This window comes from Taudactylus pleione, unplaced genomic scaffold (assembly GCF_031769625.1).
Source record: "Taudactylus pleione unplaced genomic scaffold, aTauple2 ptg000027l, whole genome shotgun sequence".
Lineage (NCBI taxonomy): Eukaryota > Metazoa > Chordata > Amphibia > Anura > Myobatrachidae > Taudactylus > Taudactylus pleione.
The window spans coordinates 2,396,981-2,424,519 of NW_028284429.1; positions in this window are offsets into that span (position 1 = coordinate 2,396,981).

The window sequence follows — 27,539 nt, forward strand, 5'->3', positions numbered from 1 at the left end:
AACCATTTTTGTGCTGATCATATGCATGTCCACCATTTGTCCCTGTTGACATTTTGTACACGTCGACCATGTGTCGACAATTTGTACTTGCCAATCTTTTGTCCCTGTCGACCTTCTGGTGTCAATCTATTGAGTGTCTATCTAGACCAGGGATGGGGAACCTCAGGCCCGGGGGCCGTATAAGGCACGCGGAATCATTTGATCTGGCCCTCAGAGCTTTTCTCTGCTTGACCCATCTTGCTAGCAGGGTGCCTAAAATGGCCCCCTGCAGCCAGGATCTATGCAGCAGTGCCATACTTAGGGGCATATGTATCAAAGCTTGATGTGAGATAAAATTGTGAGATATATATCACCAACCAATCAGCTTCTAACTTACATTTTGCAGGCTGTGTTTAAGAAATTATAGTTTGGAGCTGATTGGTTGGTGATATATATTTCACCATTTTATCTCACATCAAGCTTTGATACATATGCCCCTTAGGACGCTTCAGACGGTCACACCGCTGCCCTTACAGCTCTCCGGAGCATCCTCAGGATGATCCGGGCATTACTGTAATCACTGGCGACTGTGATCCCATCCCCACGATACGTCACACAGAGGGGGTGTGGCCTGCACCAGCCCGTGGATAATATAGATATATATATATATATATAGAGAGAGATATATATATATATAGCAAAATGTCCCTCTGCAGAATAAGGTTTCCCACCCCTGAACTAAACACTGTGGGGGGAATTCCAATTGTTCTGCCGGCTGCTTTTTTTTTACGATGCCCGATAGAGCAATTCAATTGTTGCTCTGTCAGGGCGCGATAGCCGCCGGTGCGTGCATTTCTGCACGCACTCAGGAGGGTGCGAGCAGAAATGTGTCTGAAACAGCCTGGTTAGGGCGCAATAACCGCACATAGTGCGCCCTAACCAGAAATTAAGACGGGTTTAGCCGTTTTAGAGGGGTATTCAATATAAAACGTAAACCTCGCTGTCTAAATTTTCGCCGCACGTCGGAGCTATTGCTGGCGAAAAAGTATCGCGCACGGCCCCGATTATACCCGTCCTCAATATGAAATCGGCGAAAACGGCACCCGGCGAATGTGAATTCAGCGAAAACTTAGCTGATTTTTGGGGAAATGACCCTAACACCCCCAAAAAGATGCTCTGACATGGGGGATCACTCTGGATACCCCCGATTAGCCCTGCAGAAGGTTTTTGGGGTCTTTAAACGGGCTCGATAACTATTATTTGGGAAGGTGGGGAAGAATAGTATTTAGAAGTTTTTTTGGCTGAAAATAAGTAGTCCCAGCAAATTTGGGGTACTTGAAAATGGGGGTGAACATATTTAAAAGTTGCTAAAGTGAAGTTTTAAAAAACGTGAAAAATCCACCTGCCGCAAACACCTGCAATGATAAAAACACCTGGGGCATACTTGGAGACCCCCCTAGATTGTAGTTCACTAGTTTTTAACTTTGTACCCCCCAATTTTTTTTTCACCCCCAAAATGAAAGTGCTTTTTTTTAAAAAAAATTTGACACAGTTTACCTTTGGGGGACTGTCTGAAGGTTGCAGGGATTTTTCCGAAATGTTGCACCCCAAAACCCCAATTCTGCATTTTTTTTCGACACCCATTCGCAGGGTCGAATGCAATATACTTTTCGCACCGGCGAAAAAAGTTTTCAAATTGAATAGGGTGTAAAAGTAAAATCGGCGAAAATTACGTCATCCGAGCGAAAACATTGCAGAAACTGCGTTTTCGCTCCATACTGAATACCCCTATTAGACGGCGAAGAGGGCGATAATTAATGAGCGCCCAGAACAACTGAATAGCAAACTGGGCGCTCATTAATTATCACGCCCAAAAATAACAATTGAATCGCCCCCTGTGGATCTTCTATACCTCACCCCCTCTGAGTGGTGAGAGCAGCTCTATTACATATATGTTACATTAGTCATATAATGCAGCATTGCAGGGTTTATTATGTCAGTTGCAAATGTATGTGTTTTATATCGATTACATATGTATGTGCTTTATATCTGTTATTACATATGAATGTGCTTTATATCTCTGTTATTACATATGTATGTGCTTTATAACTGTTATTACATATGTATGTGCTTTATATCACTGTTATTACATATGTATGTGCTTTATATCTGTTATTAGATATGTACAGGATGTGCTTTATATCACTTATTACATATGTATGTTCTTTATATCACTGTTATAATAACTGCTATAAAGCACATACATATGTAACATAACAGATATACAGTATAGCACAAACGTAATAACAGTGATATAAAGCACATACATGTGTAATAGCTGATATAAAGCACATGCATATGTAATAACTGATATAATAACAGACATAAAGTACATACATATGTACTATCTGTTATTGCATGTGCTTTATATCAGCTATTACACATGTATGTGCTTTATATCACTGTTATTACGTTTGTGCTTTATATCACTGTTATATTACAAATGTATGTGCTTTACATCAGTTATTATTATTACATATGTATGTGCTTTATATCACTATTACAAATGTTAAACGCTTACTAAATAAATGAATGCACTTACCAGAGATATGTATGTGAAACCTGTGACATTGGGTGTTATATAGCAGAAAGCGCTTTGTAGTGTACAAGGGAGCTTATGTGCAGGACATGTGAGGCATATTCCAGTGCATGGACCTGGCTCACAGTTGTAGTATAGGGGGTTAGTAGTGTACCCCATCTTTCTGGATGAGCGGGGAACCTCTGAGAGCCGCGATAATGGAGCCTAGATAGCGCAAGATGAGCTAGTGGTGAGCAGACATTACTCAGATGTCACTTTCCCGCCATTCTCACTGCCAGCCAATCAGAGGCCACAGAGCTGAGGAGAGCAGCTGGCAGAGAGAGAGGTGCTGAGGCAGAACGCGGGGGACACAGAGCTGAGGAGAGCAGCTGGCAGAGAGAGAGGGAGGTGCTGAGGCAGAACGCGGGGGACACAGAGCTGAGGAGAGCAGCTGGCAGAGAGAGAGGGAGGTGCTGAGGCAGAACGCGGGGGACACAGAGCTGAGGAGAGCAGCTGGCAGAGAGAGAGGGAGGTGCTGAGGCAGAACGCGGGGGACACAGAGCTGAGGAGAGCAGCTGACAGAGAGAGAGGGAGGTGCTGAGGCAGAACGCGGGGGACACAGAGCTGAGGAGAGCAGCTGGCAGAGAGAGAGGGAGGTGCTGAGGCAGAACGCAGGGGACAGAGAGATGGCTGTGAGGAGGAGGAGGGTTAATAATCAGATTACTATCAGATAGTCACTAGTGTGTGTGTTACTCATGGTAAGGATAATTCATCTGAGGTAAAATGTTTAGTCAGTCACTAAATCACCAGATTATTGTTAGTCAGTAAATGACCACATTATTGCTGGTCATTTGGGAGTAAATTACAGGATTTGTGTTAGTAAAAATACATTTGGTAATGTTAGGAAAATACATTCAGTCAGTAATCAGATTATAGTCAGTCAGTAAATTACCAGATTATTGTTAGTCAATAAGTAAAAGGCATCCATGTCAGTAAATTTTTTAGATTATAGTTAGTAAATTGCTGTGACAAGTGGCTGCCTGAGGACACAGTGTAGGGGCAGCTACTGACTGGAGTAACATAACAGGGATTAACCTGCCTGAATTGAAGTGAGAGGGGGATAGAGGAGAGGATACAGCGGCAGCAGAGAGTGAAAACTGAGGAATTAGTACTATGGAATTGGCTAAGTGGCACCAGAAAACAATATCAGCCTGGCAGCTGACCAGGAGGCCACGTCACAGCATTATAAGAGCAGATTTGGGTGTCAGTAAAAATGGGACATGACATGGGGGTTACCTACATGTCACCCCACTGTACAGCCTCAAGGTGCCTACACACTTGGCGATTTTTTTACACGATCTGGCCGATTTCGACGCATTGGAACGACAGATCGTGTAAAAAATGGCCAAATTGTGAGTACCCACTCATAATCGCGATGCGCGTCCGCGCTGGTCGCACATCGCATCTTCAGATCTGCCGTGCTGTAGGGCAGATTTGCCAGTCAGGGACACGATGCACTGGATGCAGACCCTCCAACATGACCCATTCCATTAGGTGCAAAATGCTCTGCTCCTGGACTTCCGTCTTAATTTATGATTGCAGCCACCTGAGGTGAAACACCTGTTTCATCAATTACCTAGCTCACCACAGGTGGCTGCAATCAATAATTAGGTGGTAAGTCCAGGAACAGAGCATTTTGTACCTGATGTAACGGGTCATGTTGGAGGGTAGGTGGATGCACGATAGATCTTAAGTCAGATTGGAAATTTATTTACTCCAAATCGTGTGAAGGACTGCCGGGGAGCTTCCGGGGGAGAGTTCAGGGGAAATCGTACATCGTGAGCACATCGCCAAGTGTGTAGGCACCTTCAGGGTAGAAAAGCAGCGTGAAGTAGACTAAAATAGTTCTGATAGGTGTAGACCCTCCAACATGACCCATTCCATTAGGTGCAAAATGCTCTGCTCCTGGACTTAAGGGGCCCATACGCTAATACGCATCGCCGCGATCTTACAACTCGGCATCTCAGGATCAGTGAAATCCAACATGTTCGATTTCACCGATTTGCAGATCTCGATCAAAATATGATCGTTACTTGCAAATCAGTGAAATTTAACATGGATCATTTCAGTGATCCTCCGACGGATCAGAGTACATAGATGGCCGCCGGTCGGCATTTCCGACCGGTGGAATCGGCGTTTCCGATATGAATGCAGGATCGGGCAATCCATCGCCTAGTATGTGGGGGCCTTTCCTTCTTAATTTATGATTGCAGTCACCCGTGTTGAAACACCCTTCTCATCAATTAACTAGTTTAACACAGGTGACGGCAGTCATAAATTAGGCGGGAAGTCCAGGAGCAGAGCATTTTGTACCCGATGGAAGGGGTCATCTTGGAGGGTCAGTAGGTGCTATATGGAGGCAGTAGGAACAAAATAAAGGTTTTGAGGTTAATTCAATTACCTGCAAATCCCCTGTCAGGCCACACTTATGGTATCTCCTGACTAACATATTTTAGTGTGCAGCCCCACAGGGCTGTGTACAAATATCCACAAGTCCAGGGTGAGATCGCACCCTCGTGGCTAATAGAATCGACCCCTATACTATATGTTAGTGATCATTCTCCCTCAAACACAACCACTTCCATAAGTAGCGTTATTCACTCACACTACAGCAAAGTGAGATGAGAATATCTGTAATTGGGGCCGTGTAACTGAGGACCGAAGGCTCAACCATTAATTATACATACAGTACTTTACACTACAGATGTCCCCTGAGAATAGACAGTAAAACTGATATTAGCATTATGCTCAGTGAGAGTGGTTAATACAAGTAACGCTGCTACTATAGCTGCTGTCATTGGTCGCACATCCCTGTAAACAGAGGAACTTAGGGCCTGATTCAGAGCCGCTCGTAAGCGGCCGCTCGTTCGCTCCGAGCGATGTTTGCCCAACTGCGCATGCATACGGATCGTTATACGCATGCGCGAACCAGTCAGTGCGGTCGAAATTCATGTGCTCGCAAAATAGCGAATGCCTGTTAATTTGAGTGACAGAATGAGGCGTATGTGGGTGGTAACGGGGGAAGGTGCTTGAAAACGGGGACTGGAGATCCGAACGCTGGCGTGCTTAAAGGTCAAAACGGGCGTTTTATGGGTGTGCATAATTAAAACAGCAGCGTCATTGACCACGTCACTTGGTTGTTTTATAGTCAGAACTGCTCGCAAAATTGTGGTAGGAAAAACCAACCCCAAGAATAGCGAGCAGTTCATACGCTGGTCGATGTACTCGATTAATCTAATAAATAGCGGACATGACGTAGGATGCGAGCGGCCAGGGGGCGTATTTTTCCAAAAAACGACCGCAAGTTTAGTTCGCTCGTTCAGACCTAGAGGCGTGAACAGACCGCAAAGAGCGAACAGTTCATTTGAATAGCCACCCCTATTGGCGCTAATTGCGTCCGGCTCTGAATCAGGCCCTTAGAGCAAGAGAATAAAGCTGCACAACGATTTTGTTATGAACGATTTTCTGTCAGATTTTTTAAAGTGTAATGAACGATTTTTTTGAACTACAAACAATTTTTGCATATTCTCTTAATGAAAATCTTTCAGTTGACAAGTCTGACTGAACTACAAACGTGAACGCGCATGAACGACAATCGTTCATCATTTGACTCAGAAATTGAACGATTTTTTCAAACGATTATCGTTGAACGATATCGTTTAACGATAATCGTTAAAAAAATCGTTGTGTGTATGCAGTTTAAAGATTAAAGACTTGTTTCCAATCACAGAGATCATTCTGTCATCTGCATCTGATTCCAGGATACAGGAGAGAACGTGTTCTAGCGAAAATAAACTGTAAGGTGAAAGCAAAAGTATTATATCTCTGTTCTGCAAATAATTTAAGGAATTACTGTACAGTTCAGTTACAAAAGTTATTGCTCGTTGAGCATATATAAACTCCACTAAACATCCTGCATCCATATACATTAAAAATATTCAGAGTTTTCTGTGATTTCTATATACGCCTGGGTGTCCCCAATGACAGACTGACCATATATAGCTGAGACAGGTATGAAATCCCGCCGGGTGAAATGCCGACGCCGGAAGCCCGAAATACCAGCATCCCGACGGGCAGATAAGTACTAACCCTATCCATTGCCAGATTAAAAGAGAGGGGGGGGGGCGACAGGGGCGGTCGTCCCGGGGCCCCCACACCCATCCAAGGGTTAAAGTTGGCCGGAACGGAAGACGGAACCAGCAGGGAGGCTCCATTTGCTGGGCGCCCGCTGAGATTTTGTTACCATTTGGCGCCCGGCTCCCTCCCCGCAGCGGCAGCCAGAGTTTCCAGCTCACACCTGAGCTCCGGCTCCCGCAGTGTGCAGTGCACTGTGGGAGAGACATCATGACGTCTCTCCCATAGTTCAGAGGCCAGCCCGTCGGACGCGAGAGCAGGGCTTAAGGCAAGTATTGTGTTTTATGGGGGTTTTTTTGTCTCGTGTAAGCGGCTTCACTATAGGGGGTACTACTACAGGGGGCATTACTACTGGGGGCATTGCAACAGGAGGCATTACTACTGGGGGCATTACTATTGGGGAACTACTATAGGGGACATTACTTCTGGGGCACTACTACAGGTGACATTACTACTGGGGGCATTACATAAGGGGCACTACTGCTGTGGGCATTGTATAAGAAACATTGCTACTGTGGGCATTGTGTGTATTAGGGGCACTACTGTGGACATTGTGTAAAAGGGGTACTGCTGTGTGTCAGAACATGAATAAGGGACACTATTATGTGGTGTAATGTGAATTAGGGGCACTATGTGCGGTGTAATGTGGTTAAGATAGCGCAACTGGTGAGTAATATTTCATGTGGGTACCTATGTTTTTTTTTCCCGTGGGTGTATATTGTGTGTTTCTTTTGTGTGTGTGTGTCTATTTTTTTTTTTTCATGTGGAGCCCATTGGCCCCATTTCACAATGAGACATAACCCCTTTAGCACTCACTAAAGGGGTTCTGTCCTCCTTTCAGTATTTAACAAACAGTGCTTAGCTTATTGCTGTTTGTCAGTGTACCACTTATGAGCGATATGGTCAACATTGCGCATACCCCCATTTCGTCCATATATAATAGGGGTCCCCACGTGTTTGTTGCCTGGGGGCCCACACAGACCCTAATCTGGCCCTGATCCTACCCTTCTCCCCTCTCTAACCCTCCATTAGGGGTGCCTAACCTAACCCCACCCTAAACCTAACCCTCCCGGAGGGGTGCCTAACCTTAACCTTCCTCCACTGGTGCCTAACCCACCCCCCCTTCCCCTCAGGGCCGGCTCCAGGGGTCAGAGCACCCTGTGCCGGCCTTTGACAGTGCGCCCCATTATTGCGTGCGAAAATGGGGATGTGGCCTAATTAACATAGGACATGCCCCCTCTACGTGACGTTATTAGGAGGCCCGCATAGAACATCAGGCTGCTGGGAGCCTCACTAGCTGGGCTTCCCCCATCTCCTCTCCCGTAACTGAATGGATGCCGCGCGGATGCACGCAGCATCCATTTAGACTTCGGGATCCGGCACCGCCACACAACTGTAGCAGGGGGTACCCAACCTCCCGATTTGACCACCTGCGGGCCACTTCGGGATGTTGGGGCGGGGTGCGCCCTCGAAGGGTGGCGCCCCTGTTCAACCATACTGATCGAACACCCCTAGAGCCGGCCCTTCTTCCCTTAGCGTAACCCTTCCCGGGAAGTGCCTAAACCTAACCCTCCCCCCCCTCCCCCACAGCTAACCATCCCTGCTTACCTTCGTTCGGGAAGCTATTTGTTGGAATTCCATCATTGGGCTAGAGATAGGCGTCGGTATTTAGACACCTATCTTTAGTACTAAAGTCGGGATTTCGACGCCGAGATTCCGTCAGACGGCTTCCTGTGCCTCAGTATTCTAACTACATCCCTTGCTGAGACTATAGGGAAATTGATGATGTATAGCGGTCTATTCATTATGTTAATTATCGGGGCCCGGGCGTTCATTTTTCATTTTCACATGCTTTTGTAGAAATGAAGTGATAATGAATAGAACCATAAAGTGTAAGTGAAGGAGTAATATTGGTGTAGGGGTTTTAATGTTTGGGGGACTGGAGTCTACCTACAGTATTTGCTTTGAAAAAATCTGCTTGTCAGAAGAAACCGGTCAGAAGGTGTGCTTGGGAAATTCATTATTCCTACCTGCTGCTATTCATGACAGTATAAACGCTGGTCTGCTGTTACCCAGGAGCATAATTATTTCATGCTGTTGCACCACTGATGTTACGCCACATTCTGCTCAATAGAGATCCAGTATTTATGAGACATGGGGGGTCCTAGTCGCATCGGAGCCACATTTGGCAGGTCGCAAGCCATCTCTGCTGGCCCCCTCATTATTACACCTCTCAATATCTGGAGACCAGCAAGAATGTATGCCGGAGATATCGGGATACAATCGCATAGCGTCATCTGGCAGGCCGCAGGCCAGCTCCATTTGCCCCTTTAACACACCACAGTGGTTGGATACCGGCGGTGAGTGACTGTATTGGAGCACACGGCAGGTTGGTTACATATTTATTAGAAAAGACTGCTTTCTGGTTTACAAATACGTTTTTGTACAGGATGCTTATGATTATAGGTTAATAGAATATTTTATATATTTTTTAATAAATAAGGTATTTTACTTATGTATCTGTGATTAATTTACACCACTATAGCGCTGCTTATATTTTTGTTGTCTACAGTTATTTATGCATATAATATTCATAAAAAACTGGTCCTTGGGGACACTTCAATTGTTTGATGGGAGATTGGGTTATATTCAATTAGGCCCCATAGCAAAACTTTGTAAGGGCCCCTATGTATCACCCAATGGAGAAAAATGTACATAACACATGTATCTTTGAGTAGGAAGCTCTGGGCCCCATAGCAGCTGCACCACTTGCACCTATGGTAATTACGCCCATGCACCCATGCCTTTTCGCAGGTTTAGCTGTGTAAGGGCACCAAAAACCAGGACTTAGCTGATTTCTGCTCCCCACCTCAGGATGGTGCGTGCGGACATCTGTGCGTACGTGGCATTAGCGCCCGGTTAAGGTAACAATTGAAGTGCTCCGTCGGGCTCCCATTAGTAGTAGCCTTGAATGCAAACAATTGATTCCCCCCCCTATTATATGTAGGAGTAATTATTTGGGGATTATCCATATTTGGGTATTTTTTATTTGCATAGCAAAGAGTTTGTTATTTAGGGTTACAGTTGTATTCAAGGTTAGGTAAAGGATGGTGTAGAGTTAGAGCTTTCTGATTCAGGGGAATCAGATGGAGATAGCAATAGAATAAGAGGCCTTTATTGAGGAAATTGTTAATGTATATTGTATTAATATAGGGCCTAATTCAGAGGTGGATGGATTTAGAGCATCGGGAGCAAGTGCCCAATGTTTTAATTCTGCGAATGATTCTCGATAGTTATCGCCAGCGGAAGCGTACTGGAACTGCATAGTGATCCATGCTATTTTGATAGGCTTCCTGGGAGGTGGGATGGCTTTGGTGGGCAGAGGCGTAGGGGCAGTGTGGGTGTTAGGAACGGCCATGTACCGTTGAACATTCTAACTAATGTCCAGTGTTGTGGCCAATGTCTGCTTGATGGAATGACTTTCAGTTCACCACAGAGGAATAGACCTGCAGCCAATGAGCGTCTGAGTAGGAAGCCCATCGGCTGCAGCATTAGCATAAATTCAAAGTAGCGGCTGCAACAAAAGTGTCAGTCACTACAGCACCTCCGTCCATCTCTGAGTCAGGCCTATAGTCAGTTAGCTTTCATCAGTAAGTGGTTATTTATAGTCTCAGTTTATCATCTAACCTAATCTAAATCATTCTGATCCGATAGCAGCAGCTAACCATGTTCGGCCCAACTACAAATAGCTAGTATATATATTTATTTCTTCTAGAGGCTTCACCCAGAAGAGAACGAGAAGAGCAGGAGACTGCGCGTTCCGAGGCTGCTCCTGGACGAAGCAGGAAGGATATCGGCAGGAATCTCCCAGTAAGTCCAAAATTCGTCAATAGAGAGAAGTAGGAACCTCGATGAGAAGTCTTTAACATAACATCTTTGTGTACATACCCGAGTCCTGGCCAGAGACAACTCCATGTGCACCACTCCATCAAACCGTGCCATCATTGTTCCAATTTCTCTAAAATATCCCATCTGTAATAAATAGCCCAGTGATTGTGGTCTGCAGCTGGATAAGGTCTCTCCTCCCTCTGTGTAAGACACTGTGAGAAGCCCTCCCTGCAGATGTGGGTCAATCACCAGCACTGACCACTAGCCTGGGGTCATAGCGTAAGGTGTTCCCTGCCATGGTTGCATCCCATATGACCTCCCACCTCCACCCCCCCTCCCCCTCCAGCATCTTGTAGGAGATATCAGTGATATCTCCTGGTTAAGTCTCTTCATGAATACTAAAATAACGGTAATTAAGGAAAATGTCCTTAAAAACGATATTTTGGTGTTGACGAATAGGCCCCATACTGAGCAGCAGCATCTTGCATGTTTCCACCTCACTCTATAATGTTTGTTACAGTATCTAACTTCGTCACCAGTGAGCCTGCGCTGTAACATCAGACTCACAGTGCGATTGGGGGACAACAGCAGACGCCACTGACTTATACCCCTTTTACAGCACAGCTAAAACCCGGGTTATTGCAGGGTTAACCCGGGTTGCTTATACGTGTAAAAGGGACCAGGGTTGTTACCTGGGGCGAGTAACCCGGCAATCCAACTGTGGTAACTTGCAGGGTTTAAAACAGGAACGACCCGCGAAACCCTGCAGTGTAAATGGGTACTCCGAGTCATCCAACCCAGGTCCCGTTTACAACATGGGGACTTCCGGATTTCTCAGCCTTCAGCGATGATGTCATCTCCAAGCAGCGGGAGAAATGTTCGACTGCACCCATGTGCAGTGTGAATGGCGCCGATCAGGGAATAACCCGGATCGGCACAGTAGTGGAAATTGTGGAACAACAAGTACCAGCAGGTGGCCGGTACCGGTACCCCCACTATAAATGTATTTTTTTTTTTTAAACCACAGGATGTACACACCGTAGAACAGGCCTGGCCAACCTGCTGCTCTCCAGCTGTTGCAAAACAACATGCCCATAATAAACCTGTGGCAGGGCATGATGGGACTTGTTCCAAATCTCGGGTCAGACCATGGACGGGTGGAAAAGCAGTATTATTACTACTATCAGGGTATAGGAGATGGATCCGCTCATACCCCATTAACTACCTACAGTATATAGTGTACAGCAGCCATCCGCTCCATACCTTACTGATTGGTATATTTTCTTTATTTTTACTGTTATTATTTTACCTGATGTACTGTTGTGATTATGATTATTAGAGCTTGTTCACCACACACGTTATTTGATTTATCCCGCGCTGCATCCGATTCCTTATGTGGTCATCTTTGGTAGCTGTAATAGTACATTGTGTGATATCTCTTTGTTGAGATAAAGAATGACCTTCTGTGTGCCACGTGGGTATTTATAAAGAATTCTATAATGTAAATTGCTTATTTGATTTATCCTACTCTGTATTTGACTTCTTCTGAACAGGGGCGATGACAGTCGTGGCGGGCCCGGGTGGAAGGTGGCGTGGCCTCACTGTGGGCAGTGTGCCCACGCTCCCTTAGGATTAAAATAAAAGAAACAAATAATTTTTGCGTGCCGGGGAGGAGGGTGCTGCGAGCCCTTCAGCCCGGTGCAAAACCAGGGGTAGGCGCGATCAGTGTGATCGCTCCCCCCCACAGGTATAGGAGACTGCGGTGGCCGTGAGCCGTCTCCCATTGCAGCGTGTGCTGGGCTGCTGTGAAGGAAAGGGGGGGGGGGGGTGGAGCCAGACCCGGGGCCCCACCGGGTCCCTCCAGCAAGCCCGGGCAATTAGTACCCCAAACCCCCCCCCCCCCCCCCTCAGCGCCCCTGCTTATGGATATCTGCTAATTTTTTTTCAGCTGAAATAGCTACTAATACATTGTGGGACTTTGTTCACACTTGTTGCTTTGAAGAATGAGCTCATGTGTGCAAAGTGGGTGATTAATAATAATGAGATGATATTAACTGCTCATTATATTTTGTATTATTGGCCTGCTGCTTTTTACCGAGGACCATATGATTAGCACGACCATTTATTACAGGCTGTCATTTTAAATATATGTAGGGAACGTAGCCCTGAGATTATATATTATAGTATTAGCTTTACCTGGCTTATTTTCAATTAATTTCATGTTATTTTAATGTAAGTAATTGTGATTAGTAGGTTCTGTAACCTCTGGCCATATATAGGATGACAATTATGATTACCATCTCAGTTACTTATTGTGGGGTTTTTTGTCCCCTTGTAAATAGCCTTTGTATAAGGGATCTCTCTGCTTATCTATTAATATAAGCATAATAAACGTTAAGTTTTAAAAATGTAGGTAAAACAGAGTAACCCAACCAAAAGTGAGACCTAATAGCGGATGAAAGGTTACTGCTTATTTACATCTCTTTATACGTGACTACTGTATACATATAATACGGTATCCTATTAATGACACAATATGACTACTGTATACATATAATGTGGTATCCTATTAATGACACAATATGACTACTGTATACATATAATACGGTATCCTATTAATGACACAATATGACTACTGTATACATATAATACGGTATCCTATTAATGACACAATATGACTACTGTATACATATAACGCGGTATCCTATTAATGACACAATATGACTACTGTATACATATAACGCGGTATCCTATTAATGACACAATATGACTACTGTATACATATAATGCGGTATCCTATTAATGACACAATATGACTACTGTATACATGTAATGCGGTATCCTATTAATGACACAATATGACTACTGTATACATATAATGCGGTATCCTATTAATGACACAATATGACTACTGTATACATGTAATGCGGTATCCTATTAATGACACAATATGACTACTGTATACATGTAATGCGGTATCCTATTAATGACACAATATGACTACTGTATACATGTAATGCGGTATCCTATTAATGACACAATATGACTACTGTATACATATAATGCGGTATCCTATTAATGACACAATATGACTACTGTATACATATAATACGGTATCCTATTAATGACACAATATGACTACTGTATACATATAATGCGGTATCCTATTAATGACACAATATGACTACTGTATACATATAATACGGTATCCTATTAATGACACAATATGACTACTGTATAGATGTAATACGGTATCCTATTAATGACACAATATGACTACTGTATACATATAATGCGGTATCCTATTAATGACACAATATGACTACTGTATACATGTAATGCGGTATCCTATTAATGACACAATATGACTACTGTATACATATAATACGGTATCCTATTAATGACACAATATGACTACTGTATACATATAATACGGTATCCTATTAATGACACAATATGACTACTGTATACATATAATACGGTATCCTATTAATGACACAATATGACTACTGTATACATATAATACGGTATCCTATTAATGACACAATATGACTACTGTATACATATAATACGGTATCCTATTAATGACACAATATGACTACTGTATACATATAATACGGTATCCTATTAATGACACAATATGACTACTGTATAGATGTAATACGGTATCCTATTAATGACACAATATGACTACTGTATACATATAATGCGGTATCCTATTAATGACACAATATGACTACTGTATACATATAATACGGTATCCTATTAATGACACAATATGACTACTGTATACATATAATACGGTATCCTATTAATGACACAATATGACTACTGTATACATATAATACGGTATCCTATTAATGACACAATATGACTACTGTATACATATAATGCGGTATCCTATTAATGACACAATATGACTACTGTATACATATAATACGGTATCCTATTAATGACACAATATGACTACTGTATACATATAATACGGTATCCTATTAATGACACAATATGACTACTGTATACATATAATACGGTATCCTATTAATGACACAATATGACTACTGTATACATATAACGCGGTATCCTATTAATGACACAATATGACTACTGTATACATATAACACGGTATCCTATTAATGACACAATATGACTACTGTATACATATAATACGGTATCCTATTAATGACACAATATGACTACTGTATACATATAATACGGTATCCTATTAATGACACAATATGACTACTGTATACATATAATACGGTATCCTATTAATGACACAATATGACTACTGTATAGATGTAATACGGTATCCTATTAATGACACAATATGACTACTGTATACATATAATACGGTATCCTATTAATGACACAATATGACTACTGTATACATGTAATGCGGTATCCTATTAATGACACAATATGACTACTGTATACATATAATACGGTATCCTATTAATGACACAATATGACTACTGTATACATATAATGCGGTATCCTATTAATGACACAATATGACTACTGTATACATATAATACGGTATCCTATTAATGACACAATATGACTACTGTATAGATGTAATACGGTATCCTATTAATGACACAATATGACTACTGTATACATATAATACGGTATCCTATTAATGACACAATATGACTACTGTATACATATAATACGGTATCCTATTAATGACACAATATGACTACTGTATACATATAATACGGTATCCTATTAATGACACAATATGACTACTGTATACATATAATACGGTATCCTATTAATGACACAATATGACTACTGTATAGATGTAATACGGTATCCTATTAATGACACAATATGACTACTGTATACATATAATGCGGTATCCTATTAATGACACAATATGACTACTGTATACATATAATACGGTATCCTATTAATGACACAATATGACTACTGTATACATATAATACGGTATCCTATTAATGACACAATATGACTACTGTATACATATAATACGGTATCCTATTAATGACACAATATGACTACTGTATACATATAATACGGTATCCTATTAATGACACAATATGACTACTGTATACATATAATGTGGTATCCTATTAATGACACAATATGACTACTGTATACATATAATGTGGTATCCTATTAATGACACAATATGACTACTGTATACATATAATACGGTATCCTATTAATGACACAATATGACTACTGTATACATATAATGCGGTATCCTATTAATGACACAATATGACTACTGTATACATGTAACGCGGTATCCTATTAATGACACAATATGACTACTGTATACATGTAATACGGTATCCTATTAATGACACAATATGACTACTGTATACATATAATACGGTATCCTATTAATGACACAATATGACTACTGTATACATATAATACGGTATCCTATTAATGACACAATATGACTACTGTATACATATAATACGGTATCCTATTAATGACACAATATGACTACTGTATACATATAATACGGTATCCTATTAATGACACAATATGACTACTGTATACATATAATGTGGTATCCTATTAATGACACAATATGACTACTGTATACATATAATGCGGTATCCTATTAATGACACAATATGACTACTGTATACATATAATACGGTATCCTATTAATGACACAATATGACTACTGTATACATATAATACGGTATCCTATTAATGACACAATATGACTACTGTATACATATAATACGGTATCCTATTAATGACACAATATGACTACTGTATACATATAATACGGTATCCTATTAATGACACAATATGACTACTGTATACATATAATACGGTATCCTATTAATGACACAATATGACTACTGTATACATATAATACGGTATCCTATTAATGACACAATATGACTACTGTATACATATAATGCGGTATCCTATTAATGACACAATATGACTACTGTATACATATAATACGGTATCCTATTAATGACACAATATGACTACTGTATACATATAATACGGTATCCTATTAATGACACAATATGACTACTGTATACATATAATGCGGTATCCTATTAATGACACAATATGACTACTGTATACATATAATACGGTATCCTATTAATGACACAATATGACTACTGTATACATGTAATACGGTATCCTATTAATGACACAATATGACTACTGTATACATGTAATACGGTATCCTATTAATGACACAATATGACTACTGTATACATATAATACGGTATCCTATTAATGACACAATATGACTACTGTATACATGTAATGCGGTATCCTATTAATGACACAATATGACTACTGTATACATGTAATGCGGTATCCTATTAATGACACAATATGACTACTGTATACATGTAATACGGTATCCTATTAATGACACAATATGACTACTGTATACATATAATACGGTATCCTATTAATGACACAATATGACTACTGTATACATATAATGCGGTATCCTATTAATGACACAATATGACTACTGTATACATATAATACGGTATCCTATTAATGACACAATATGACTACTGTATACATATAATACGGTATCCTATTAATGACACAATATGACTACTGTATACATATAATACGGTATCCTATTAATGACACAATATGACTACTGTATACATATAATACGGTATCCTATTAATGACACAATATGACTACTGTATACATATAATGCGGTATCCTATTAATGACACAATATGACTACTGTATACATATAATACGGTATCCTATTAATGACACAATATGACTACTGTATACATATAATACGGTATCCTATTAATGACACAATATGACTACTGTATACATATAATACGGTATCCTATTAATGACACAATATGACTACTGTATACATATAATACGGTATCCTATTAATGACACAATATGACTACTGTATACATATAATGCGGTATCCTATTAATGACACAATATGACTACTGTATACATATAATACGGTATCCTATTAATGACACAATATGACTACTGTATACATATAATGCGGTATCCTATTAATGACACAATATGACTACTGTATACATATAATACGGTATCCTATTAATGACACAATATGACTACTGTATACATGTAATACGGTATCCTATTAATGACACAATATGACTACTGTATACATGTAATACGGTATCCTATTAATGACACAATATGACTACTGTATACATGTAATACGGTATCCTATTAATGACACAATATGACTACTGTATACATATAATACGGTATCCTATTAATGACACAATATGACTACTGTATACATATAATACGGTATCCTATTAATGACACAATATGACTACTGTATACATATAACGCGGTATCCTATTAATGACACAATATGACTACTGTATACATATAACGCGGTATCCTATTAATGACACAATATGACTACTGTATACATATAATACGGTATCCTATTAATGACACAATATGACTACTGTATAGATGTAATACGGTATCCTATTAATGACACAATATGACTACTGTATACATATAATACGGTATCCTATTAATGACACAATATGACTACTGTATACATGTAATACGGTATCCTATTAATGACACAATATGACTACTGTATACATGTAATACGGTATCCTATTAATGACACAATATGACTACTGTATACATATAATACGGTATCCTATTAATGACACAATATGACTACTGTATACATATAATACGGTATCCTATTAATGACACAATATGACTACTGTATACATGTAATACGGTATCCTATTAATGACACAATATGACTACTGTATACATGTAATACGGTATCCTATTAATGACACAATATGACTACTGTATACATGTAATACGGTATCCTATTAATGACACAATATGACTACTGTATACATGTAATGCGGTATCCTATTAATGACACAATATGACTACTGTATACATATAATGCGGTATCCTATTAATGACACAATATGACTACTGTATACATATAATACGGTATCCTATTAATGACACAATATGACTACTGTATACATATAATACGGTATCCTATTAATGACACAATATGACTACTGTATACATATAATACGGTATCCTATTAATGACACAATATGACTACTGTATACATGTAATACGGTATCCTATTAATGACACAATATGACTACTGTATACATATAATACGGTATCCTATTAATGACACAATATGACTACTGTATACATGTAATACGGTATCCTATTAATGACACAATATGACTACTGTATACATATAATACGGTATCCTATTAATGACACAATATGACTACTGTATACATATAATACGGTATCCTATTAATGACACAATATGACTACTGTATACATGTAATACGGTATCCTATTAATGACACAATATGACTACTGTATACATGTAATACGGTATCCTATTAATGACACAATATGACTACTGTATACATGTAATACGGTATCCTATTAATGACACAATATGACTACTGTATACATGTAATGCGGTATCCTATTAATGACACAATATGACTACTGTATACATATAATACGGTATCCTATTAATGACACAATATGACTACTGTATACATATAATACGGTATCCTATTAATGACACAATATGACTACTGTATACATATAACGCGGTATCCTATTAATGACACAATATGACTACTGTATACATATAACGCGGTATCCTATTAATGACACAATATGACTACTGTATACATATAATACGGTATCCTATTAATGACACAATATGACTACTGTATAGATGTAATACGGTATCCTATTAATGACACAATATGACTACTGTATACATATAATACGGTATCCTATTAATGACACAATATGACTACTGTATACATGTAATACGGTATCCTATTAATGACACAATATGACTACTGTATACATGTAATACGGTATCCTATTAATGACACAATATGACTACTGTATACATATAATACGGTATCCTATTAATGACACAATATGACTACTGTATACATATAATACGGTATCCTATTAATGACACAATATGACTACTGTATACATGTAATACGGTATCCTATTAATGACACAATATGACTACTGTATACATGTAATACGGTATCCTATTAATGACACAATATGACTACTGTATACATGTAATACGGTATCCTATTAATGACACAATATGACTACTGTATACATGTAATGCGGTATCCTATTAATGACACAATATGACTACTGTATACATATAATGCGGTATCCTATTAATGACACAATATGACTACTGTATACATATAATACGGTATCCTATTAATGACACAATATGACTACTGTATACATATAATACGGTATCCTATTAATGACACAATATGACTACTGTATACATATAATACGGTATCCTATTAATGACACAATATGACTACTGTATACATGTAATACGGTATCCTATTAATGACACAATATGACTACTGTATACATATAATACGGTATCCTATTAATGACACAATATGACTACTGTATACATGTAATACGGTATCCTATTAATGACACAATATGACTACTGTATACATATAATACGGTATCCTATTAATGACACAATATGACTACTGTATACATATAATACGGTATCCTATTAATGACACAATATGACTACTGTATACATGTAATACGGTATCCTATTAATGACACAATATGACTACTGTATACATGTAATACGGTATCCTATTAATGACACAATATGACTACTGTATACATGTAATACGGTATCCTATTAATGACACAATATGACTACTGTATACATGTAATGCGGTATCCTATTAATGACACAATATGACTACTGTATACATATAATACGGTATCCTATTAATGACACAATATGACTACTGTATTAACTTGAGTGATTTTTATTGAAAATTTTTTAGAATTACACCCAAACAAAAATAAAAATGACATCATAATGTTCATGGCAGGTATAGAAATCACCGGGAGCCAGTATACATATTACTGTACATTGATAGTAAAATCAACGGCTAGAAATAGAGAAATAAAATATATAAAAGATTGAGATGGAATGAATTCCGTGCGTGAGCTGGTGCCTTATTTGTGGAGTGTAAGTTCTTACTGCTTATAGTGTAGTGTTTTGCGCAATGACAATTTTACAAACTTTTTGATACTTGTCAAATTTGAACAAGTTTCCCGTACCCCACGTTGTTTTTCCCCTGAGTCTCATAATACCTCGTCATTTTTGTTCATTGTTTTTGAAAATACTATACATTGTTTTTGAAAATACTATACATTGTTTTTGAAAATACTATACATTATTCTTCCTTCAATGTTATGGGGTTGTAACGAAAGTATTTGATTAGCTGTAATAGTTTTATGTTATTTTTTACAGTTATGTAGCGTTGAGAGGTTTTTTTTTTTTCATTGTTTTTGCTTTATAGGATACCGTATTATATGTATACAGTAGTCAAAAAAAAAAAACACATACAACCAATTCCACAATACGGATATTCTAGTGCATACCCAAAGGCGCCATTCGGGTACACACACCATAAAACTGATAGAGAACTGGTCGCATATCTGCACACTATATACCCAACCAAAAATGAATTCAACTTGTCACAAAACAGGATATAAAATCTAATATACAAAGAAAACTATATCCGCCATAAAAAAAAAGAAAAAAAAACAAACACACACACACACACAACTCACAATTAAAATACAAACCCCCTTCCCTAACCCAAAACAAACCTCCCCATATCCCCCCACCCTGTATAACCTGACCCCAAAATAGGCATACCTGGATCCCCCCCTAAATATACTACTCTAAGATACCCCCTAACTAAAACTATTCTAAATTACCGACCTTAAACCCCCCCGCCACCAACCCAAATAAAGGATCTAAACATCGGATAAATGACTGGGGCTACTAACTAAGTGACCAAAGAACGTGGCTCAGCCCAGCTCCCCCGTGCAAAAAAAAATAAAAATAAAATAAATATGGGAGTTCCACCCAAATGTGAATAAAGAGCTTTAAAAGGAGACAAATCTATAATCTAATTACAAAATATCAAAACATTAGTACCAAATTATAGACTACAAAATTCTAGTGAGGCCAGGCCTCAACCTCTTGAAGAGAGATAAAAAACAAAACAAAAACAAAAAACAAAAAAAAAACACCAAAACTCGCATGGAAATAAACAAAAAAGTACATAAAGCATGTTAAATATTTAGAAGGCACATCTTGAGACATCATTGCAAATGTAAGGACTGGAAAGCAAAGTTTTTGAGTTGCCAAAGCAGAATCTTGGGCACTGGAGATGAAAAAATAGTCAGTCTCCATCGCAACCAGAGTCACTGGAAGAAACAAAGGTACTAGTACAGGAGAAGAGATGACTTTGTAAGCAGGAATCAGAGGCACATCTATAGCAACCCCCTTGAAAATCTTCTGAGGGACATAACAGGAAGGAGGATTATCCACCTGCAACTTTCCAATGCTGTCAATAAGCCTCTGGACAGAGGCATCAATTGCTTGAAAAATCTGCTGCAGAGCACTCATACTGAAGGTGGACAGCCAGGGACAAATAATTCATTGGAACAAAAGGCTGTGTGTGTGTCTTGAGACCAGGGTAAAAAAAAACAACAGGAGAGACAACAGGCACACATCCAGACCGGGCAGCAGCCAGAGGATATACAAGGATGTCCAGTAACAACCCTAAGGAAACGGACAAGGACAGCAGAGGCCAGGAAATCAGGATGCACCGCACTTATCCAGTCAAAATGGCCGCCGATAGGGAGGGACCTGTATGAGCTAACGAAGGAGCAAAGGCACCACCGGGTTGAATGAGCCCACCGAGGATGAAGTCAGCGGGAGCACCCAAGGAGGAGCCCAGCGACGAGGCAGCAGCGGCTAGCACACCGCACACCCAGGCACCGGATCCCGCCAACAGGAACCACAGAGGAGACAGACAGTGGAGCTCACTCCCAGGGCACCGTAGAAGACAGCCAGCAGCCCGGACAAATCTTGCAGGTAAGGAGACTTCAGCGCGGGAGCCGGGGAAGGAGTCAGGGATACCAGGGATTAGAGAGGCAGAGGACCCGGCCAGACCATTTATCGGAGAAATAACAAGGAGACACAGCTTATACCGCCCAGCACCAGACTCCGAGGAGACAGGAGAGGATGCCCCAACAAAATAGTCACACCAGGGGAAGAACATCCAAGTTAGCAGGATAGAAAACAGGATTTTAGAGGGAGAGCCAGGAGAATGCAACCTACGCCATGTTACTCCAGGCCACGCCCCCCAACAATATGACTACTGTATACATATAACACGGTATCCTATTAATGCCACAATACGACTATTGTATACATATGTGGTATCCTATTAATGACACAATATGACTACTGTTGAAATGATGCCACAACATGATATGATACTATTGAAGAGGTTTCTATAATATTTGTACTGTTACTATAATAAAACATTGATTTATTTATTGAAACATTTCTGATGGGATTATATAAACCGGTGCAGTGAAACCTCCATTTATTTATATCTTTTCAGACTACGACAGAAGCGTTGGCAATCGCGCCTATCACTTGCAGCAGGTTCTATGCCGCCCAATATCAAATAGCGAATCCTGAGATTGTAGGGCCAATATGCTTCTTGTCTGATTGTAATTACTCCCTTCAGGATTCATATGAAACTAACAAATAATTCCATTTACTTTCTGCACACGGCTTTGTGTCTGCATACTGTATGTAGGTTACCTGTGAAGGTAGAGCAGGGTATGACATTACGAAGGACCTATCTCTGGCAGGGCTGGGAGCTACTGGGCAATTTACGTGTTATAATGCCCCAAAAGTAAATGCAGCAGCCGCAAAGTTTTGCAAGTAAAAAAAAAACCAAAACAAAAAACCAAATCAGAACACAAGTATTCATCACTGGGCACCGGATACTGAGGTGGAAGCAGTGACGACACTTCTGCATGTGAGCGATTTGTTAATGCGGAATTGTTATGATTTACCGGTGATTGGGATGGCGGTGGTCAGAAGACCGACAGAGGCATCCCGATGTAGCAAATCCCGACAGGGGTCTGGTAAATAGCATAATCCTCCCCCTCTCCCCCCGGTGGTGCCTAAACCTAACCCCCCCCCCTTCCTGCAACCTAAACCTTCCCGGTGGTGCCTAACCCTAAATTATTATGGAGCAGCCTGGAAAGGAGATGCTGCTTACAGCTTCAGGGGGCGGGGCCAGACTGTAAACGTCATTAAGCCCTGCCCCTTTATGGGGAAAAGCCCGCGATTCACGAGACCTCGATGAGGGGGTGGGGCTAAATGGTGCGATTCACAATTTTGCCCCTCCCTCTCCATATGGACCCACAAATTCCCTGTAAAATCTCCCCATCCTGCCCACTTTACTAGGAAGTGGACGGAATGAGGGAGATCTGCCTACTCTAGCAGGGGTGCGGGGGAGCTACCCGGAAAATCAGGAGCTACCCGCAACTTCCAGGAGAGTAGGCGAGTATGAATAAAAACACATTGACCCACCCTAGTAAAAAAAAAAAAAAAAAAATATATATATATATTAGTTGTCCCAGCCCCCCTACAGAAGATTGACCTGTCAGTAGCACTGCAGAGGAAAAGAGCTTCCAGTTCCTCGCTCGCCCTCAGCTGCGAGCAGGGGCGGACCGACCCAATTACAATAGGCAAGTAGCACATTGAGCTCCCCTCCCTCCCACCTCACTCCAAAGTGGCACAGGAACAAGGCGGGAGGGTGGGTGATGTTTTCCAGGTTGCTCTGTGCAGGGAGCACGGCGATTGTTGCTGGCCAGGCGATTTGTTGCAGGGAACCAGGCTGGCACCCAGGGGCGTTTCTAGAGAGGAGGGGGCCCGTATGCAGTCTCCGACACGGGCCCCCTTCTCTCTGCCTGGCTGCGCAGTGAGCTGTGCGCGGCCAGTGCCGGAGTTATAGACTCTGGGCACTAGAGTGCCCAGAGTCTATAGTGTCTGCACAGGTCACCGGGAAAATGGTTGCGGCAGCCATTTTCCCTGTACTGCGCAAACGATGGGAAAATGGCCGCCGCGGCCATTTTCCAGTCGTTTTACAGCACCGGACGCCCGCGCGGACGTGGGACTCCGGAGAGGTAAGTAATATGGGTGCAGGGTGTGCGGTGCGGGGCCCCCCTGCACCCAGGGGCCCGTGTTCCCTGCACACCCTGCATCCATTATAGATACGCCCCTGCTGGCACCCTATATGCCTGCTTACTATAACTAATGGACAGGCCGGGCCTGGCCGTGGGTGGCACCGGCTGTAGCCCTGGGCTTCTCAGTGCACACTGCTGTGGTCCCAGATGCACAGCCAGGGAGGCCATGTTCAGTGGAATTTCTGGAGACACAGCGTCTGCCATAAGCTGGTGCAAATGTCAAAGGTGTATGTGACGGTGCGTGGATAGTGGATTGTTTGGAACTACCGGTGGAGTTGCATCACCCACTGCCAAAGAAAGTTGGCTCAGTCTAAGGGCTTGCACATTCCGGCGTACACTAGTACATAGGTGGAAAGCTGATATTAACATTTACATTTTATCACCAAGTACTCAGCAAAAAGTCGTGGAGGCATTACCGTTCTCCTCTAAATAAGACCCTTTTGCTCAGCTTACAATGGGTGTGGTATGTTTGGTTTACATGCATCAGGTCGACATGACTGCCAACATGCTCAAAATGTCAACATGCAGCAGCTCCAGCGTCTTCCGATCATGTGAACAGCAGTTTTGACGCAGATGGGTGACTTAACCTAACCCTCCCGGTGGCACATAACCCTAACAGTCTGAATCCTCAGATGTTGACATTATGAGCATCTAATGGATGTCAACATTTTGACCGGACACCACTTTCAATATCTCCTATATTATGTATAGACCATAAATTTGGGCCCTATATGTGTGGAGTTTGTATGTTCTCCACATCTTTCCTCATGATTCTCCTGTTTTCTCCCACACTCCAAAGACATACAGTACATGTTATGTTATTTGGCTTCTGAAAAAAATAATCAGAGTGTCTGTGTGGTAGAGAACATAGGGCCCGATTCAGAGCCGGACGCTATTTGCGCTCGCTCGTCCAGAAAAAGGGGCTGGCTATTTAAATTAACCGTTCGCTCTTTTTCGGTCTGTTCACGCCTCTATGTCTGAACGAGCGAACAAAACATGCGAACGTAATTTTGAAAAAAACACCCCCTGGCCGCTCGCATCTTACGTCATGTCCGCTATTTATTAGATTAATCGAGTACATCGGACGGCATATGAACTGCTCGCTATTCTTGTGGTTGGTTTTTCCTACCACAATCATGCGAGCAGTTCTGACTATAAAACAACCAAGTGACGTGGTCGATGACGCCGCTTTATTAATTATGCACACCCTTAAAACGCCCATTTTGACCTTTAGGCACGCCTGCGTTCTGATCTCCACTCCCCGTTTTCAAGCACCTTCCCCTGTTACCACCCACATACGCCTACTCCTGTCACTCAAAATAGCAAGCACTCGCTATTTAGCGAGCACGCGATTTTCGGCCGCACTGACTGGTTCGCGCATGCGTATTAAAATCCGTACGCATGCGCAGTTGTGCGAACATCGGTCGGAACGAACGAGCGGCCGCTTATGAGCGGCTCTGAATCAGGCCCATAGAGTGTAAGCTCCTTTAGAGCAGGGACTGATGTGAACATGTCAGACTCGTGTTTGTTTGTGAAGCCGGGGTTGGATATTCATCTGTAAGGGTGTCTGGAGATGTGTAAGGAAAGCTGGCAGCCTAAGGAGACCTCTTGGCATGAAATGTAGAATACTTCCCTGACCGGAATCGAACCCGGGTCTCAGCAGAGAGATGCCGTATCGTACCCACTAGGCCACCAGGGACGTCAGTGTTAGAGACAAGTTGGTATGTGCTATCAGCGGAGTGTATGGCAGTAGATTGACCAGGCTGACACTGGGTTAATACTGTAGAAAGATAAAATAACACTCCATACTTGCCTCCCGATTTGGCCGGGAGCCTCCCGAAAATCGGGTGCCGGTCCCGGCCCCCCCGGAAAGGCAGGTAAGCCCCCCGGGTACCAGCGACCAGTCCACCCCCACTGCACTTACTGTAAAAATCCCGACAGCGGAGGGGCCGGTGACGCGATTCGAACTAAAACGCATCATCGTGGCCCCGATAACAGGAACAATGGAGCAGGAACACTCACCATGCAGAGAGAATGGCATACACAGGCGAGTTGCAGGTCGGATAGCAGGAACAGGCTGAGATTCTCTGTGCAGCCAGTGGGAAAGCTGCCCCAGGTGTAGATCACTTGCAGGAATCCGTATAGCAGGAGAAAACAAAACTGCACAACAGTATACAGGTAAGCAACAGGAGCTCAGTATAGCTCACTCAGTAGGAACCTTGGCTTACCTGGGATAGGCTGAGCAGAGTCAGGTGGTACGAAGAGGCTCAGGCAAACACTCGATTGGCTGCTACAGTCAGTGATCGGGACTTGACAATGCAGTACTGTGCAGCAGGCCTGGACCTTGCATGAAACCTAGCAGGCAGAGAAATACTGAAGCCTGTGCGTCTGGGATGTGACAGCGAACGCTGGCAGAATCGGTAAGTGACCCGGCGGCAGGGGAAACAGACCCGGGTTGTGACAGAATAACTAGGCTTACCATATCATTCCTATAATTCAGGGCTGCCTGGTCAGCGGCCCGGCCGGCTCGTGTTCTCTTCAGCCCCAGCGCCAAATGCACTGCGCATTCGCAATAAATTTGACAGGGCCAGAGAGTGGTGCATGTACACAAGCACCAGCTTCTAGGAACTGAGACGGCTGCAGCCACTAGAAGCTGGATAGGGCTCACAGCAAGTGGCTTCCCATTGGAAGCGCTCTCTACGCTAATCAAGGG